We start from the raw sequence: 10,024 nt of genomic DNA, 5'->3' as shown, positions 1-10,024 counted from the left end.
CAAGATAGGACATAAAAATCAGCCAAAAAGACCAATTTTCCATAATTTGGGCCTATAACTTAAAAAAATGCATATTTTGAAGGATTTTTGTAGTGTATTCCTCTCATGGCAAAGTTAACAAGATCTTCAAGTAGTTTAAAGCTATTTCAAGAAACTTTTCATTTTGCCATGGCTTCAGCTTAAGGCTAAAAACCATTAATTCCACTTCCCATAGGCTTCTATGCTAATTTCACAACATTCAATGGCTTCTCTGGACTTTACCTTAACTTTAACCTGCAGAGGACTATATATCAGCATGATTCTACATATGTCAGCTCACAATCCTCAGAATGGCATGTGGGGTTAGCAGACTTGCAGTGCAGTACTGGTCACCGGAAGTGAAGGGTCTATAAATAGCATGGGAAATCCCAGTGTTTTCACAAGATAGGGGTATATTTAAAAATCATTATGGAGATTAGGCTTCACATCACAAGAAGCAAAACGCACCTATAAAATGTACAGAAATGTTTTTCCTTTCAGAAACTGTTTAAAAATTTTTAAATAAGATGAGAACTTTTTTCACAGCACTATGAGGAACAGGGGTAATTTCTGCGTAGGACTATTTTTGCGTACGTTCCAAATGCTCATTGGTTGAATTGGTGGTCTGTAACCTAAAGTGTCACTTTTTGTCTTAGAAAAAATAAATAACTATACAGGTATCTTCCTACACACATACTGAATGCATTTGCAAAGTTTCAGTGAAATGTGACAAGCACTTTTTTAAATATTTGATTTTTAAATATAGGGTAACCAAGTTGCGCGAGCAAAAAAGTGACAATATTCTACCATACTTAAATGCATTAAATATTTGCAAAGAACTTTTTCTGACTTTTCAAATAAAAAAAATCAATCACAACTTGTTTTTTAACAATATTAATAAAGAGATAGTTTTAAAAGTAATCATTTTCTGAGAAATTGGTCTATTTTTAAAAATTTATTTCTGACATGCCTCCCCCTTTTTCTTGATCACATGTCAAAAATCCTAAATCTTTAAATTTTCACAAAAGGTGATATATTTGGCTTTAAATTTGTAAATACAGTGTTTTCACATTAAAACATGACCAGTAAAGGGCACCTAAAGCAAAAAAAGTACTCAATAATGGATTTTCCATGTTGCCATAGGGGAATGCTTATATGGCCTTAACCGCAGTAATGAAAGTGAGTGTTTCCTCATTTCTAACCTAATTTTTGCTCAAATCTACACAAAACTTGACTTCAAGTGCTTATTACCACCATATTTAGGTAAATATAGCCCTCAAAGTTTAATATTTGATATTTTTACTAAATTTTCTACACTTTTTACAAGATAGGACATAAAAATCAGCCAAAAAGACCAATTTTCCATAATTTGGGCCTATAACTTAAAAAAATGCATATTTTGAAGGATTTTTGTAGTGTATTCCTCTCATGGCAAAGTTAACAAGATCTTCAAGTAGTTTAAAGCTATTTCAAGAAACTTTTCATTTTGCCATGGCTTCAGCTTAAGGCTAAAAACCATTAATTCCACTTCCCATAGGCTTCTATGCTAATTTCACAACATTCAATGGCTTCTCTGGACTTTACCTTAACTTTAACCTGCAGAGGACTATATATCAGCATGATTCTACATATGTCAGCTCACAATCCTCAGAATGGCATGTGGGGTTAGCAGACTTGCAGTGCAGTACTGGTCACCGGAAGTGAAGGGTCTATAAATAGCATGGGAAATCCCAGTGTTTTCACAAGATAGGGGTATATTTAAAAATCATTATGGAGATTAGGCTTCACATCACAAGAAGCAAAACGCACCTATAAAATGTACAGAAATGTTTTTCCTTTCAGAAACTGTTTAAAAATTTTTAAATAAGATGAGAACTTTTTTCACAGCACTATGAGGAACAGGGGTAATTTCTGCGTAGGACTATTTTTGCGTACGTTCCAAATGCTCATTGGTTGAATTGGTGGTCTGTAACCTAAAGTGTCACTTTTTGTCTTAGAAAAAATAAATAACTATACAGGTATCTTCCTACACACATACTGAATGCATTTGCAAAGTTTCAGTGAAATGTGACAAGCACTTTTTTAAATATTTGATTTTTAAATATAGGGTAACCAAGTTGCGCGAGCAAAAAAGTGACAATATTCTACCATACTTAAATGCATTAAATATTTGCAAAGAACTTTTTCTGACTTTTCAAATAAAAAAAATCAATCACAACTTGTTTTTTAACAATATTAATAAAGAGATAGTTTTAAAAGTAATCATTTTCTGAGAAATTGGTCTATTTTTAAAAATTTATTTCTGACATGCCTCCCCCTTTTTCTTGATCACATGTCAAAAATCCTAAATCTTTAAATTTTCACAAAAGGTGATATATTTGGCTTTAAATTTGTAAATACAGTGTTTTCACATTAAAACATGACCAGTAAAGGGCACCTAAAGCAAAAAAAGTACTCAATAATGGATTTTCCATGTTGCCATAGGGGAATGCTTATATGGCCTTAACCGCAGTAATGAAAGTGAGTGTTTCCTCATTTCTAACCTAATTTTTGCTCAAATCTACACAAAACTTGACTTCAAGTGCTTATTACCACCATATTTAGGTAAATATAGCCCTCAAAGTTTAATATTTGATATTTTTACTAAATTTTCTACACTTTTTACAAGATAGGACATAAAAATCAGCCAAAAAGACCAATTTTCCATAATTTGGGCCTATAACTTAAAAAAATGCATATTTTGAAGGATTTTTGTAGTGTATTCCTCTCATGGCAAAGTTAATAAGATCTTCAAGTAGTTTAAAGCTATTTCAAGAAACTTTTCATTTTGCCATGGCTTCAGCTAAAGAGTCACTTTTTGTCTTAGAAAAAATAAATAACTATACAGGTATCTTCCTACACACATACTGAATGCATTTGCAAAGTTTCAGTGAAATGTGACAAGCACTTTTTTAAATATTTGATTTTTAAATATAGGGTAACCAAGTTGCGCGAGCAAAAAAGTGACAATATTCTACCATACTTAAATGCATTAAATATTTGCAAAGAACTTTTTCTGACTTTTCAAATAAAAAAAATCAATCACAACTTGTTTTTTAACAATATTAATAAAGAGATAGTTTTAAAAGTAATCATTTTCTGAGAAATTGGTCTATTTTTAAAAATTTATTTCTGACATGCCTCCCCCTTTTTCTTGATCACATGTCAAAAATCCTAAATCTTTAAATTTTCACAAAAGGTGATATATTTGGCTTTAAATTTGTAAATACAGTGTTTTCACATTAAAACATGACCAGTAAAGGGCACCTAAAGCAAAAAAAGTACTCAATAATGGATTTTCCATGTTGCCATAGGGGAATGCTTATATGGCCTTAACCGCAGTAATGAAAGTGAGTGTTTCCTCATTTCTAACCTAATTTTTGCTCAAATCTACACAAAACTTGACTTCAAGTGCTTATTACCACCATATTTAGGTAAATATAGCCCTCAAAGTTTAATATTTGATATTTTTACTAAATTTTCTACACTTTTTACAAGATAGGACATAAAAATCAGCCAAAAAGACCAATTTTCCATAATTTGGGCCTATAACTTAAAAAAATGCATATTTTGAAGGATTTTTGTAGTGTATTCCTCTCATGGCAAAGTTAACAAGATCTTCAAGTAGTTTAAAGCTATTTCAAGAAACTTTTCATTTTGCCATGGCTTCAGCTTAAGGCTAAAAACCATTAATTCCACTTCCCATAGGCTTCTATGCTAATTTCACAACATTCAATGGCTTCTCTGGACTTTACCTTAACTTTAACCTGCAGAGGACTATATATCAGCATGATTCTACATATGTCAGCTCACAATCCTCAGAATGGCATGTGGGGTTAGCAGACTTGCAGTGCAGTACTGGTCACCGGAAGTGAAGGGTCTATAAATAGCATGGGAAATCCCAGTGTTTTCACAAGATAGGGGTATATTTAAAAATCATTATGGAGATTAGGCTTCACATCACAAGAAGCAAAACACACCTATAAAATGTACAGAAATGTTTTTCCTTTCAGAAACTGTTTAAAAATTTTTAAATAAGATGAGAACTTTTTTCACAGCACTATGAGGAACAGGGGTAATTTCTGCGTAGGACTATTTTTGCGTACGTTCCAAATGCTCATTGGTTGAATTGGTGGTCTGTAACCTAAAGTGTCACTTTTTGTCTTAGAAAAAATAAATAACTATACAGGTATCTTCCTACACACATACTGAATGCATTTGCAAAGTTTCAGTGAAATGTGACAAGCACTTTTTTAAATATTTGATTTTTAAATATAGGGTAACCAAGTTGCGTGAGCAAAAAAGTGACAATATTCTACCATACTTAAATGCATTAAATATTTGCAAAGAACTTTTTCTGACTTTTCAAATAAAAAAAATCAATCACAACTTGTTTTTTAACAATATTAATAAAGAGATAGTTTTAAAAGTAATCATTTTCTGAGAAATTGGTCTATTTTTAAAAATTTATTTCTGACATGCCTCCCCCTTTTTCTTGATCACATGTCAAAAATCCTAAATCTTTAAATTTTCACAAAAGGTGATATATTTGGCTTTAAATTTGTAAATACAGTGTTTTCACATTAAAACATGACCAGTAAAGGGCACCTAAAGCAAAAAAAGTACTCAATAATGGATTTTCCATGTTGCCATAGGGGAATGCTTATATGGCCTTAACCGCAGTAATGAAAGTGAGTGTTTCCTCATTTCTAACCTAATTTTTGCTCAAATCTACACAAAACTTGACTTCAAGTGCTTATTACCACCATATTTAGGTAAATATAGCCCTCAAAGTTTAATATTTGATATTTTTACTAAATTTTCTACACTTTTTACAAGATAGGACATAAAAATCAGCCAAAAAGACCAATTTTCCATAATTTGGGCCTATAACTTAAAAAAATGCATATTTTGAAGGATTTTTGTAGTGTATTCCTCTCATGGCAAAGTTAATAAGATCTTCAAGTAGTTTAAAGCTATTTCAAGAAACTTTTCATTTTGCCATGGCTTCAGCTTAAGGCTAAAAACCATTAATTCCACTTCCCATAGGCTTCTATGCTAATTTCACAACATTCAATGGCTTCTCTGGACTTTACCTTAACTTTAACCTGCAGAGGACTATATATCAGCATGATTCTACATATGTCAGCTCACAATCCTCAGAATGGCATGTGGGGTTAGCAGACTTGCAGTGCAGTACTGGTCACCGGAAGTGAAGGGTCTATAAATAGCATGGGAAATCCCAGTGTTTTCACAAGATAGGGGTATATTTAAAAATCATTATGGAGATTAGGCTTCACATCACAAGAAGCAAAACGCACCTATAAAATGTACAGAAATGTTTTTCCTTTCAGAAACTGTTTAAAAATTTTTAAATAAGATGAGAACTTTTTTCACAGCACTATGAGGAACAGGGGTAATTTCTGCGTAGGACTATTTTTGCGTACGTTCCAAATGCTCATTGGTTGAATTGGTGGTCTGTAACCTAAAGTGTCACTTTTTGTCTTAGAAAAAATAAATAACTATACAGGTATCTTCCTACACACATACTGAATGCATTTGCAAAGTTTCAGTGAAATGTGACAAGCACTTTTTTAAATATTTGATTTTTAAATATAGGGTAACCAAGTTGCGCGAGCAAAAAAGTGACAATATTCTACCATACTTAAATGCATTAAATATTTGCAAAGAACTTTTTCTGACTTTTCAAATAAAAAAAATCAATCACAACTTGTTTTTTAACAATATTAATAAAGAGATAGTTTTAAAAGTAATCATTTTCTGAGAAATTGGTCTATTTTTAAAAATTTATTTCTGACATGCCTCCCCCTTTTTCTTGATCACATGTCAAAAATCCTAAATCTTTAAATTTTCACAAAAGGTGATATATTTGGCTTTAAATTTGTAAATACAGTGTTTTCACATTAAAACATGACCAGTAAAGGGCACCTAAAGCAAAAAAAGTACTCAATAATGGATTTTCCATGTTGCCATAGGGGAATGCTTATATGGCCTTAACCGCAGTAATGAAAGTGAGTGTTTCCTCATTTCTAACCTAATTTTTGCTCAAATCTACACAAAACTTGACTTCAAGTGCTTATTACCACCATATTTAGGTAAATATAGCCCTCAAAGTTTAATATTTGATATTTTTACTAAATTTTCTACACTTTTTACAAGATAGGACATAAAAATCAGCCAAAAAGACCAATTTTCCATAATTTGGGCCTATAACTTAAAAAAATGCATATTTTGAAGGATTTTTGTAGTGTATTCCTCTCATGGCAAAGTTAATAAGATCTTCAAGTAGTTTAAAGCTATTTCAAGAAACTTTTCATTTTGCCATGGCTTCAGCTAAAGAGTCACTTTTTGTCTTAGAAAAAATAAATAACTATACAGGTATCTTCCTACACACATACTGAATGCATTTGCAAAGTTTCAGTGAAATGTGACAAGCACTTTTTTAAATATTTGATTTTTAAATATAGGGTAACCAAGTTGCGCGAGCAAAAAAGTGACAATATTCTACCATACTTAAATGCATTAAATATTTGCAAAGAACTTTTTCTGACTTTTCAAATAAAAAAAATCAATCACAACTTGTTTTTTAACAATATTAATAAAGAGATAGTTTTAAAAGTAATCATTTTCTGAGAAATTGGTCTATTTTTAAAAATTTATTTCTGACATGCCTCCCCCTTTTTCTTGATCACATGTCAAAAATCCTAAATCTTTAAATTTTCACAAAAGGTGATATATTTGGCTTTAAATTTGTAAATACAGTGTTTTCACATTAAAACATGACCAGTAAAGGGCACCTAAAGCAAAAAAAGTACTCAATAATGGATTTTCCATGTTGCCATAGGGGAATGCTTATATGGCCTTAACCGCGGTAATGAAAGTGAGTGTTTCCTCATTTCTAACCTAATTTTTGCTCAAATCTACACAAAACTTGACTTCAAGTGCTTATTACCACCATATTTAGGTAAATATAGCCCTCAAAGTTTAATATTTGATATTTTTACTAAATTTTCTACACTTTTTACAAGATAGGACATAAAAATCAGCCAAAAAGACCAATTTTCCATAATTTGGGCCTATAACTTAAAAAAATGCATATTTTGAAGGATTTTTGTAGTGTATTCCTCTCATGGCAAAGTTAACAAGATCTTCAAGTAGTTTAAAGCTATTTCAAGAAACTTTTCATTTTGCCATGGCTTCAGCTTAAGGCTAAAAACCATTAATTCCACTTCCCATAGGCTTCTATGCTAATTTCACAACATTCAATGGCTTCTCTGGACTTTACCTTAACTTTAACCTGCAGAGGACTATATATCAGCATGATTCTACATATGTCAGCTCACAATCCTCAGAATGGCATGTGGGGTTAGCAGACTTGCAGTGCAGTACTGGTCACCGGAAGTGAAGGGTCTATAAATAGCATGGGAAATCCCAGTGTTTTCACAAGATAGGGGTATATTTAAAAATCATTATGGAGATTAGGCTTCACATCACAAGAAGCAAAACACACCTATAAAATGTACAGAAATGTTTTTCCTTTCAGAAACTGTTTAAAAATTTTTAAATAAGATGAGAACTTTTTTCACAGCACTATGAGGAACAGGGGTAATTTCTGCGTAGGACTATTTTTGCGTACGTTCCAAATGCTCATTGGTTGAATTGGTGGTCTGTAACCTAAAGTGTCACTTTTTGTCTTAGAAAAAATAAATAACTATACAGGTATCTTCCTACACACATACTGAATGCATTTGCAAAGTTTCAGTGAAATGTGACAAGCACTTTTTTAAATATTTGATTTTTAAATATAGGGTAACCAAGTTGCGCGAGCAAAAAAGTGACAATATTCTACCATACTTAAATGCATTAAATATTTGCAAAGAACTTTTTCTGACTTTTCAAATAAAAAAAATCAATCACAACTTGTTTTTTAACAATATTAATAAAGAGATAGTTTTAAAAGTAATCATTTTCTGAGAAATTGGTCTATTTTTAAAAATTTATTTCTGACATGCCTCCCCCTTTTTCTTGATCACATGTCAAAAATCCTAAATCTTTAAATTTTCACAAAAGGTGATATATTTGGCTTTAAATTTGTAAATACAGTGTTTTCACATTAAAACATGACCAGTAAAGGGCACCTAAAGCAAAAAAAGTACTCAATAATGGATTTTCCATGTTGCCATAGGGGAATGCTTATATGGCCTTAACCGCAGTAATGAAAGTGAGTGTTTCCTCATTTCTAACCTAATTTTTGCTCAAATCTACACAAAACTTGACTTCAAGTGCTTATTACCACCATATTTAGGTAAATATAGCCCTCAAAGTTTAATATTTGATCTTTTTACTAAATTTTCTACACTTTTTACAAGATAGGACATAAAAATCAGCCAAAAAGACCAATTTTCCATAATTTGGGCCTATAACTTAAAAAAATGCATATTTTGAAGGATTTTTGTAGTGTATTCCTCTCATGGCAAAGTTAATAAGATCTTCAAGTAGTTTAAAGCTATTTCAAGAAACTTTTCATTTTGCCATGGCTTCAGCTAAAGAGTCACTTTTTGTCTTAGAAAAAATAAATAACTATACAGGTATCTTCCTACACACATACTGAATGCATTTGCAAAGTTTCAGTGAAATGTGACAAGCACTTTTTTAAATATTTGATTTTTAAATATAGGGTAACCAAGTTGCGCGAGCAAAAAAGTGACAATATTCTACCATACTTAAATGCATTAAATATTTGCAAAGAACTTTTTCTGACTTTTCAAATAAAAAAAATCAATCACAACTTGTTTTTTAACAATATTAATAAAGAGATAGTTTTAAAAGTAATCATTTTCTGAGAAATTGGTCTATTTTTAAAAATTTATTTCTGACATGCCTCCCCCTTTTTCTTGATCACATGTCAAAAATCCTAAATCTTTAAATTTTCACAAAAGGTGATATATTTGGCTTTAAATTTGTAAATACAGTGTTTTCACATTAAAACATGACCAGTAAAGGGCACCTAAAGCAAAAAAAGTACTCAATAATGGATTTTCCATGTTGCCATAGGGGAATGCTTATATGGCCTTAACCGCAGTAATGAAAGTGAGTGTTTCCTCATTTCTAACCTAATTTTTTGCTCAAATCTACACAAAACTTGACTTCAAGTGCTTATTACCACCATATTTAGGTAAATATAGCCCTCAAAGTTTAATATTTGATATTTTTACTAAATTTTCTACACTTTTTACAAGATAGGACATAAAAATCAGCCAAAAAGACCAATTTTCCATAATTTGGGCCTATAACTTAAAAAAATGCATATTTTGAAGGATTTTTGTAGTGTATTCCTCTCATGGCAAAGTTAACTAGATCTTCAAGTAGTTTAAAGCTATTTCAAGAAACTTTTCATTTTGCCATGGCTTCAGCTTAAGGCTAAAAACCATTAATTCCACTTCCCATAGGCTTCTATGCTAATTTCACAACATTCAATGGCTTCTCTGGACTTTACCTTAACTTTAACCTGCAGAGGACTATATATCAGCATGATTCTACATATGTCAGCTCACAATCCTCAGAATGGCATGTGGGGTTAGCAGACTTGCAGTGCAGTACTGGTCACCGGAAGTGAAGGGTCTATAAATAGCATGGGAAATCCCAGTGTTTTCACAAGATAGGGGTATATTTAAAAATCATTATGGAGATTAGGCTTCACATCACAAGAAGCAAAACGCACCTATAAAATGTACAGAAATGTTTTTCCTTTCAGAAACTGTTTAAAAATTTTTAAATAAGATGAGAACTTTTTTCACAGCACTATGAGGAACAGGGGTAATTTCTGCGTAGGACTATTTTTGCGTACGTTCCAAATGCTCATTGGTTGAATTGGTGGTCTGTAACCTCAAATCGTACGGAATTAACAGAAATCTCATAGGCTGGTTTAAGGATTATCTTACTGATA

Source organism: Perna viridis, chromosome 8 (genome assembly GCF_037379345.1).
Source record: "Perna viridis isolate PV_CMFRI_1.1 ecotype Kerala chromosome 8, ASM3737934v1, whole genome shotgun sequence".
NCBI classification, from domain to species: Eukaryota; Metazoa; Mollusca; class Bivalvia; order Mytilida; family Mytilidae; genus Perna; species Perna viridis.
The sequence above is the reverse complement of the archived record's forward strand: the minus strand, read 5'-3'. Positions refer to the sequence as shown.